This window comes from Sorex fumeus, unplaced genomic scaffold (assembly GCF_029834395.1).
Source record: "Sorex fumeus unplaced genomic scaffold, SorFum_2.1 ptg000086l, whole genome shotgun sequence".
Lineage (NCBI taxonomy): Eukaryota > Metazoa > Chordata > Mammalia > Eulipotyphla > Soricidae > Sorex > Sorex fumeus.
In genome coordinates, this window is record NW_026606143.1 from 42,145,957 (window position 1) to 42,157,204 (window position 11,248).

The 11,248-nt window shown below is 40.7% G+C and overlaps 1 non-coding gene across 1 annotated transcript; it reads left to right on the plus strand.

The window, feature by feature from the left end:
- Positions 1-408: 408 nt before the first annotated feature.
- Positions 409-512, plus strand: LOC130039460 (small nucleolar RNA U13). Its single transcript, XR_008794884.1, has one exon. It is a non-coding gene; the product is annotated as a small nucleolar RNA U13 (small nucleolar RNA).
- The last annotated feature ends 10,736 nt before the right edge of the window (positions 513-11,248 follow it).

Consider the following 11,248-nt stretch of genomic DNA (forward strand, 5'->3'; position numbering starts at 1 on the left):
CTGAATTAATAGCTATAATTAATTTTATCTTGCTTTTTTTAATCTTACAGTCCTGGAGCTGGAGTGATGATACAGTGGATAAGTAGTTTGCTTTGCATGCGGCTCACATGGGTTCAGTCCCCAGCATTCCATATGGTTGCCTGAGACTGGCCAGGAGTAATTCCTGAGTGCAGAGCCAGGAGTAACCCCTGAGCATCACCAGGTGTGGCCCAAACACAAAACAAAACAAAAAATTTACATTCCTAAGGTAGGCATTCATTTCTAAACCAATTCTAGAAGCAGAAATGAGGATTCAAGATTTAACACTCCCTCCTTCAAATGTGATCAGGCTGTGATCTTGTAACCTTTAGCAAGCAGGGACATACAAGTGAGTTTGGGTTTCATATAAACTCATAAAACAACTGAAGGATCCCTTTCTGGTTCATACGCATGATAATTGGGCTTTCACACTTCTGCGTGATATTTGCCTCCCTTAAATCTTGTTACACACTTGGCACATTACTCTTCTGACATGAACTCAAAAAAATTGTAGTGATTATTAATGATCCTGAGTACTTTCAAAGTGAATTTGTTTCATTTATGAGACATTTTGGAAACAGCAAAAAGGTCCCTAGTTTCCAGTTTCCAGATTCTAACAGGGAAGGGATGTGTGGGTGGAGCACAGACGATTTCCATGGCAGGGACACTAGTGTGCATGATATTAGAAAGGTGGGTATGCGTCATGACGTATTTGCCTAAATCTCAGGACATGCAACACCAAGAGTGACTCCTAATGGAAACTATGGACTTTGAGTGATAGTGATGATAATATAGACTGATCAATTATAATAAATATTGGAGACGCTGTATCTGGCAAGTAGGGGGGATGCAAGGAGTGTAGAGGAAATCTGTGTACTTTCCTCTCAATTTTGCTGTGAACCTGATACTGCTCTTAAAAAATAAAGTTTATCTAAAAGAAAAGGCGGAGTCTTGTTTCACGTTGGAACTGCATATTGGAGTGATTAGTGGGCTCTGGGTTGATTCCTAGAATTGACACATACTGAAATAAGCCTTTACACTCTTCTTTGTATGAATGGAATGGGTTAGAAGGGAAAAAGAGATGGAAACCATTTTGAATATCACATTTCTATGATTTGGAATGTCAACCCTATATGAAAATATTCATATTTGCAAACGTCTGTGGCTGTAGATTGTTTTGATTTGTATTCCTCTGTTTGTTAAGAAAACAGAAACAATTGTAAATAACAAGCTACTCAATGCCACAGCTGAATTAATGTTGCCAGATTTTGTGATACTGTTGATATTATGTCTTGAGATTACAATGGTGATGTAAGTCTTTCTGTTGCATCTTTTTGTTATTCACTTCTTTGGGATCCTGCTTCCTGCTCTTAGTGAAAATAAGTTTCCAAATCTACAATTTACTAGGTTTGTGTTGTTCCTTTATGGAATGGCTAACACATGTAGGGCACCATGCTACATGCTGTGGTCCACTTGTGTAGAATGAACAAGACCTCCTGAGGGGCTGAAAAAGCTATACTGCCACATGAACAATGTTTCACTTAGCCTCAAGTCAAATAAACTATGTGGCAATGCTAATAACAATGCCAGATTGTGCTTTTTGTATAGACATTACTTATGAAAACAAGAAGAATATGGCTTTTCTTCCTTGTAAGTTAAGTTGAGAACAAGAATATTTTTCTTCTTGGAGAAAATAGTAAAGAACTGTTTCTAAATATATACTTGCTCAAAGTAAAATGAAGTAAGATATAGTGTTCAGTTGTCATGAAACCCAGCTAGACTAAAACTAAGTAACTTTCTCATTTAAGATTGGGAAGTAGGGACATACAAGTGAGTTTGGGTTTTCTATAAACTCATAAAACAAGTGTCGTCATTAGTAATGATCCTGAGATACTTGCAAAGGGAACTTGTTCTATATATAAGACTTTTTTTTAAATTGGAAGGCTACTACACTATAAAAAAAATCCAAATTATGCAATTGGACACTATGCGGACGGGCATCAGACTAAGCAAGGTTAGAAGAAGAGCAGATACAGAATGATCTATCCTGTGTGGGCTATAAAGAAACATCATAAACAAATGGCCAAGGGCAACAGAGCCTGGGAACTGGTCTGCAGAACTGAATTTATCAATCAGGGAGCTGGCATGGACACAGCACTGAAGGGCACCGCCTGAGACAATGGTGGAGAAAAGAAATCACTCTGGTAGAGGTTGTGGAGTTGGAACACAATATGCATGAAAACCTAACTAGCATTAACAGTAACACGGTGAAAACACAGTGACTAAAATCTTTTGAATTTTTAATTTAAAAAGAGAAGTTTGAAAACATTTTTTGTCCATTAAGAGAGTTAGTTGAAGTGTTTTCAAGTGACGGCTGTGAAATAGGGTCCCTAAACAAGTGTGAGGTATCACGCTCTGGCTTTTTCATGCTCCAGTGAGACTGCCGGTCACATGAATAGATGGTTATCATAATTCATATAAAGGAAGAAGATACACTTATATGATAAATTTCAGATGTTCCTTCACTCTTTTCTAGCACATGTGGTTGAATGTGAAGGACTGATCGAGAAACCATATAAAATGGTTAGTTCAATTTTCACCATGCTCAATTCTTTCCTTTGCTATCTCAACTTTGATGACTCAAGTTAGTTTCCGGTAAAGAAAACAATGATCCCAATATGTGTTAGAATGTCAGGATATAATTAGGAGTCACTTCTATTGCAATAGAGAAGAGATATGGGACTCAATCCCAAGAGCAAGGACAAGTGGGGATTTGTAACCTAAAAGCAGGATGATGAGGCAAATAGATTAAAAGTCATCCAGAAGAGACATCAAGGGTAGAGGGATTCTTGCTAAAAGCAAGCTAAGGACTTGATTGTCAAAAGTGTGGCTTTTCCCCCCCTCTGTAGAATCCCGTGTTTTCTTGAACATGTATTTCTCCCTTTCTCTACTTCCATAGTTCTCTTAGTAAATTTCTTTCAATTAAAATTTTTGCTTCAAATATGGGAGTGAGGACCTTGATCAGATATTAAGATCAAAGCCATTGAATATTAAAGGAGTAATAATTATCAATACAGACAGCAGGATTCTTTATAAGACTGACCTCTGTATGTCCAGCAAGGGCAGGAACACAGAAGATCAAGTTTGAAGACTTGTAAAGAAGTCTTGTTAAAGCCTAACTAAAATTTGGTCTGGAAAGGAATCTTTGGCTCCCTTTCTGTGCAAGTCCAAATTTATGTTGTTACTCTATTCAACTCAAAGACAAATGCTGATCTTTCTGGACCTGACTTTCTGGCTTGGTCTAATCTGGTCTCCACACTCCTATTAAGCCAAAGACCATGTCTGGTGTAATATACCATAAGTGGTCAAGTTTGGTTTGTATTTCTCCATCTGTGAGTGAGTGACAAAGGTCCCCACTGGAAACATAAATGAGAGTCCCAAAGGAACCAGAAAAGGGGAGATTGACAAATGTGTCAGGCACTCAAACTATGTGACTGCCATTGTTAATTACACACATTTTCTAAAAGACTTTGAATTCATATTAACAAATAGAGTGATAATAGTATTTTAGATGAGGCTCACCCATCCAGAACATTTTGTAGAATATGCTTCAAGTTATTATTTATTTTCCTTATTACCAGAATAGGTAACACTGTAGCACTGTCCTCCCATTGTTCATCGATTTGCTCAAGCGGGCACCAGTAACGTCTCACAACAAATTGTGAGACTTGTTGTTACTCTTTTGGGCATATCGAATACATCACAGGTAGCTTGTCAGGTTTTGCCGTGTGGGCGAGATACTCTTGGTAGCTTGTCAGGCTCTCCGAGAGAGACAGAGGAATCAAACCTGGGTCGGGCTCGTGCAAGGCAAATGCCCTACCTGCTGTGCTATCGCTCCAGCCCAGAATACCTCAGTGAAAGCCCAGCTGCTCTGGAACAGCTTAAAGCACCCTTTGTTAATCCTTTGGAACTTTTTCTTATCACAGAACAAGTACTCATCCTTCCTGGCAAAACATTCCTCTTTGGCATTAAAATAGGGGTGAAAGGCAGAGCTTTAAACTGCCCCTGTTCTGGACTTCATGGATTTCATGCCATCCAATCTACACTCAGTGGCTCCCTGAAAATCCTCAACCCAACAGGATAGATCGGCATTGACTCTGGGGGTGCAGGAGGAAACAGTATTGCCCACGGTCAGTGCCCCTCTCAGGGGTAGAGACCATGCAAAGAGGTTCATCGCCCACAACCTGAGAAGATGCAGAAGGTTGCCACAGTTTAAGATCACACAGTTGGTGGGGGAAGATGTGGATTAAACCTGAGGTTTTGCTAGGTGAGGAGACCAGGAATAGGGGAGGTGTGGGGGTCCCAGCATAGGGAAGATATTTCACATTTTTAGGGGGTGCCTCTTCTCCACACAAAAGTAATAAAAATTTAGAATTCCTGAGGTATGCAACCACATTCATGATCAGTGACATCTGAAACTCTACATCACTGATATACCAGGAGTAGCACACCACATTGGGTGGGATGTGAAGTAGAAGACAACCAATCTTGAATAAGAAAATAATAGCACATAAGGCTTAACCTGTAACAACATGTTAGTAAGCCCTTACACAAGGACTTAATGGCTCCAGTGTGATATACATCAATCTTCACTTTCTTCTAAGAAAATTTTTGACCATTTTTAGCGAATTATTCATAATAAGAAATATAAAATAAAGTATTTAGGTCCTGCTATTGGGGCAGACTTGGGTGGTGGTTGGGAAAATTGAAAATAATGGTGGTGGGAAGGTGTAATGGTGGTGAGATTGGTGTTGGAATGTTGAATGTAATTGTGAGCAACTTTATAATTTTTTTAAAAAATTAAATTAAAAACAAAAATGATGCCCCTAGCCTCTTCCCTATCTTCCTTGACACTTGTAAGCTACATACCTAGGGCCTTAGTATGCAAATAAAATCATATCACACAGCACACTGAACCTTTTGAGAGCTGCAAGGGATAGTTAATAGGGATGACATGAATACCTTATGCTACAAAGAGGCAATTAAAGCCCAGAGTATAGCAGAGCTGAAAGTGCCAGGCTCCTGGCAGGTAGATCTCTACTTGAGGCCACCAAGAGCCACAATATGGCCCCAAACCAGGACTCAGAGATCCAGATCAGCTCAGGGACAAGGGAGATATTCAGGACATTTCAGTTCCAGATACATCCCAATGTCCCAATGTGCCCAAAATAACCTCCAGCAGACTCCCTAAAAGCGCTGAGGCTGGAGTCCTAATCAAACTGCCTGTAAGCTCCGATCTACCCCATCTATCTGCTGTCAGATGGTGGCTAGTTTAGCTTGCAACTCAGATTCCCCCATCCATCAGTCATATGTTATTTTCCACAGAGTGTTATCACAGTGCATGCCTATTGGTTTAAGTTTAATAAAACAGGTAGTTTCCCTGCCTCATTGATGATGGTTCTGTGTGCATCTAATGGTTTGGTCTCACATTACTGTTTGAAGGAATAGCACAAAATTACTAAAGTCCCTGCCAGGATTTCTTTGAGTGCCAATAGTTTTACTCACATTGCTCTTATACTTTGATACAAATTCAAAACAATAAAGAAGAAACCATCCCAGAATAGATGGATCCTCTAAAATTGCTCAGGTACCCCTATGGGTCTGCAGACCAGATATTAAGCATCATAGCTCTAAAATCAGAGGCTACCTCAGTCTCTCTTTCTCTCTCTCTCTCTCTCACACACACACACACACACAATTCTCCTCTAGAGAGTGTGCTTAAATTTATGTCATGAGAGTCTCCCCAGATAAGAGTGGATCCAGTTAAAAATATGAAAGAGAATGGCTGAGAATTTTCCCAAGTAGATGAAAGACCTCTAGCCACAAAAGCATGAAGTCTTATAAAATTCAAAGTTCTCACTGAGTCCCCACCAAAGCTGCTGATAGCCTTAAATTAAGAGGGGTTGGGGTTTTATTGTAGTTAAAATAACATGATCAATCTGACCCTTAAAAAATGGCAGGGAGAAAACTGATGGACTGAGAAAGGAAGGAGTAGCCCTGTCAGCCGATTGGGAACATTGTCCCCTGTTTCCCAGCCTGACCAGCTAGTTTCCTGCTTGTTAAAAATGGGTCAAGAAGGTGCATTTGTTGATATAAGCCAGCAAAATAAGCTTTTACAACGTTGTTGAAACCTAAGGTGGTCAGATGCTACCATATTTTGGTCAAGACTAGTTCTGAGGCAGGGAGCTAGTATTCTCCTTACATGACATGAGGGTAGGCTGCCTTAGTGACATACTTCTTCGTTCCAGATATTAAACAGTTAATCATAAGATCCTGCATTTCCCTGCCTCCTCTGCTTTGATAATCCCATTTCTTTTTACTTCCTGTGAAAAGATCAAACTGCAAAATGTCTGGTAATGCCAGGTGATGGTAATAAACTGCCATTCACTGGCCACATTTCCCTGTGCTCTAGTTTAGGTCATGTGGTGTTACAAAGGTCAACAAAATGTTCCTTATTTATTATTTTTTTGCTTTTTGGGTCACACCTGGTGATGCTCAGGGGTTACTCCTGGTCCTGCACTCAGGAATTACTCCTGGCGGTGCTCAGGAGACCATATGGGATGCTGGGAATCCAACCCGGGTTGGCCGCATGCAAGGCAAATGCCCTCCCCGCTGTGCTATCACTCCAGCCCCCAAAACCTTCCTTATTTAAACTATCTAGCTGACGGCCCTTTTAATGTCTCAACAAGCAACCCAAAGGAGAATGTTTGGGTATAGATGTAGAATTCTCCTTATTTCCTGAGTTCCAGCAATAACCTATGAAAAGGATGGTTCCTTGACAAAACTTTTCTCCTGGTAATTTCTCCCACGGGCTTTGTTCCTTCTGCTTGAACTGCTGTGGTTCTAACGAGTTCCAGTGAGGACATGACCACAACTGCATGCTGGCCTATCTTGGGTCAGAAAGTCACAAGTGAGGACGTCTCCATCAGTGATCTGCCCAATACCCAGGCATCCCTGGGGCCTGCCCGAGCATCCAACGACTACAGCTTGCACGTGGAGCCGTATCTAGAGTGCCGTGGGTTTCCGAGAAACCTTGCTACTTAGAGCTACTTTGAGGGGAGAAGAGGAAAAATTCTGCCTTTCTTAGCTTGTTTCAAATTCCACTGCCTCTTGCTAGCTTGCTGCCTTCCCCAAGCTTCTTACCTGTCTTTTATATATATTTTTTCTTTCTGGCTTTAATTGCCTAGAGCTAAACCTGATGGCTGCGCCATTAGCATTTCAGTTGACCTCCAGCTGATCCTCTGGTTAAACTAAGACAGGGTGGGGAAAGGATTTTTTTAAGGGTCAGATCAATCGATCAATTACAAACGTGCCATGTGTAGGTGTGGTTTTTGCAGTCAGTTCATTGTCTGTCTGCCAGGCTGTGTGGAACACTCAAGTGTTAGAGCCTGGGCAAGCAAGGTCATCAAGAGAGGTGAGAGTGATATTCAGTCCAGAGATTTAAAAGGTCTAGGTGTTTTTGGAACTTGTTAGACCAGGTTTAAACAAAGATTGCTTATCAGAATGTTGAGCCTACAGAGAAAGCAAAATTCTCAATCTAAATTTCTTATTGGACGAATATTAAAAGTTATTAACAGTTGTTATTCTTTTCAGAATCTGTACTATCTAGGAAGAGCTGCTGAACTAGAACCTGAATAAAGTGAAATAAGAGTTCAGAGAATACAAGGCTATCTCTTATAAGCCTCAGCCCATTTTAATGAAAAAATTAGGTCATTTTACAAATAATGGAGGTACAGAAGCCATTAAAATAAAGTTTCCTCATGTTTTCATAAACAGTGGCAATTCAAGAATGTTCTTACACTAATACCAAAGTTTGGTTAAAAAAAACCAAAGGGCTTTTTCTGTGTCTGAAAGCATGTTTGTATTCTTGTGGAATTGTTAAAAGTATCTAGTGTAAAGAATAGCTGAGATAAGTACCAGGAGGTTTACTCCATGGCTTGGAGGCTAGCCACACATGCTAGGGGAAAAGGCAGCTCAAATAGAGAAGGGAGCACCAAATAAAGGGTGTTGGGAGGATCCTCCCAGGATGGGAGATCCGTGCTGAGAGTGGACTGTGGATCAAACATGATTGCCACTCAATGCCTCTGTTGCAAACCACAGCACCCAAAAGGATAGAGAGAACAAAATGGAATGCCCTGCTACAGAGGCAGGGTGGGATGGGGGGATGGGGGGTGGGAGGGATACTGAGATCAGTGGTAGTGGAGAATGGACATGGGTGGAGGGATGGGTACTCTATCATTGTATAACTGAAACCCAAGCACAAAATTTGTAAATCTACAACTGTACCTCATGGTGTTTCACTAATAAAATTTTTTAAAAAGTATCTGGTGTAGAAAGCTCATAATTTGAAATAACTAAGGTACAAGAACTATTGGGCTGGAGCGATAGCACAGTGGGTAAGGCATTTTGCCTTGCACACAGCTGACATGACTGACCCGGGTTTAATTCCTCCGGCCCTCTCGGAGAGCCTGGCAAGCTACCGAGAGTATCTCGCCCGCACGGCAAAGCTCGACGTATTCAATATGCCAAAACACAGTAACAACAAGTCTCAAAATGGACACGTTACTGGTCCCGCTCGAGCAAATCGATAAACAACAGGAGGACAGTGCTACAGTGCTAAAATAACACGGTTACAATAGTGTTAATATTTATGGGGGTGGGGGGTAGAAGACTTGGACCACACCTGGAAGTGCTCAGAGATTACTCCTGGCTCTGTGCTCAGGGGTCACTCCTGGTGCTATTCGGGAGGCCTTATGCAGTACTGGGAATCAAACCAGTGTTGGCCACAAGCATAATAAATGCCTTAATTTCTGTACCATCTCAGGTCAAACATTTATTTTTTAATTAAGGCATTGTAATTTACAGAATTATTTGTAAGAGGGTTTTAGACATACAATATTCCAATGCCACATACACACAAGAACATTAATCTATCAATTTCAAATAAGAAATTACATAAAATATCCCTTTTCCATCTGAAGTTTACACTAGAGTCTTCCTCTCAGCTTGGGGTTGGAAGCATTACTGCAACTCTTTGGGCTCCTCATCATTTATTAGTCAGCTGGAAGTGTCTAAAAAATTGAGCAGTAAGGGAAACAGAGACCTCAAAGTCTTTTTGAGCAGAATCACTTCGCTCATCAGAATCAGGATCCACCCTACGGTCTGAGCCTATGAGAAAAGGAGCTTTTTGGTTGAACCCCAAGGTTATCTGGTACCTATGTATTTTTTAGCACACAGCAAATCAGAAACAGGGAGGCATGAGGAGAGTTAGGGTGAAGTTTCAAGAATTAACAGCCAATTCAGAACCTGCAGAGCCAGCAGGGTTAACTGTGATAGAGCTGTGTACAGTCATTTAAATGTACTCAAAGAGAGTCACATGACTGCTTAGTCAGTAAGCAATATTCAAGATCATAATCATGAGTCATTGGAATAAAAAAGACACATAAAATAATGTTCAAGAAACATCCTAATTAAGATTAGATAATCTTATGGTTTTAAAAATAGTTTAAAAATTCACAATATGCAAATTGTATAGTCAAAGCAGTACATTTCAGTTTCCTTATGTGGGTCTGCTTATTCTTGGAATATGACTGCTGTCCTGTAATTGCTGTGGACAGATTTCCCTTTTTTCTCACTTCTCTAAGCTCCACAATTATTTCATTTTTCCCTATTTTGGGTTGGTCTTCATTACTCGGTTCAACATTCTTGTGTTCTCATTTAAGACTCCTAACATCCCTAGAGTTGGGCATACACTTATCATAACCCTGAAGTAAGGAAATTGTTTCCTCTAAAAAAATTATATTCTCAGGCTGAGGTTTGGGATTTGTATAGTGAAAAAGGGTAGCGGCTAATAAGGAGGGGTTTGGGCGTGAGACTAGCTGACTGGTATTGGTGGTTTAATGTTTGTTTGCTTCTGGTAAAAGCTTTGAGATCTATCAAAAACAGGGATAGGCTATCATACAACCCAGCATCTATGCCCAGAATACAAAAACATTTATTTGAAAGAATATGTACACACCTATGTCATTGTCACACTTAGTACACTAGCCAAGATATGGAAGCAGCCCAAATGTCCTACTATAGATGAGTGGATTGAGAAGTTGAGGCAAACATACATAATGGAATACTATACAACTATAAGAAAGAATAAAATCATGTAATTTGTAGCAACATGGATGGAACTAAAGGGTATCATGCTGAGTACAGTCAGTAGGAAGGAAAAGGACAGATATGTAGAGTGATCTCTCTAATAAGTGGGACTTCAAAATAGATAGCAAGGGAGCAACAAAGGCCCAAAGGCAACATAATGAGAGCACTAATCCACACAATTGAATTGGGGCTGGGGGTCTTGGGAAGGAAGGGTATTGGGGTTCTTGGGAGAAGGAGGGGGTACACTGGTAATAGGTGTGGTACTGGAATTATGTGCATGAGAAACCATCATTAATAGCTTTGTAAACCACAGAATCTCAATTAAAAATTATAATTTTAAAAAATAAAAGCTTTGAGCTCATGATGTGTGACACCTAAGAGATTTCTCTCCAGAGGACCTGGTGATTGTTCTCTATCATTCATTCATGATTGCCTTCTGGCTTATACCCCTAGTACAAAGAAACAGGCAAGGCAAAGGTCAAGAGGAGCGAGAGGTTATAAGCAGTATTTATGTGGAGAACAAGATGTAGTCACCAATGGCTACTCACTGACAATTCCTGCTGAACATAGATAGCATTGGGGACTGGGAATAGAAGAGATGGAAATGTCTCTGGATTTCCAGAATTAATCAGATCCCTAGGTAACTTAGGAGGGCTCCTAATAGGATAGTCAGACCCACCTTGAATATTACCAAGATTCCAGGCTGGAGTGATAGCACAGCAGTAAGGCGTTTGCCTTGCGCACAGCCAGCCCGGCCGACCTGGGTTCAATTCCTCCGCCCCTCTCGGAGAGCCCAGCAAGCTACCGAGAGTATCTTGCCCGCACAGCAAAGCCTGGCAAGCTACCCGTGATGTATTCAATATGCCAAACATAGTAACAAGAAGTCTCAAAATGGAGATGTTACTGGGCCCTCTCAAGCAAATCGATGAATAAAGGGAGGACAGTGACAGTGACAGGACTGGATTCCTATCATGATGAAAGAAAATGCATTTGTAAACTGGTCCCATCCGCCTGCATCTAA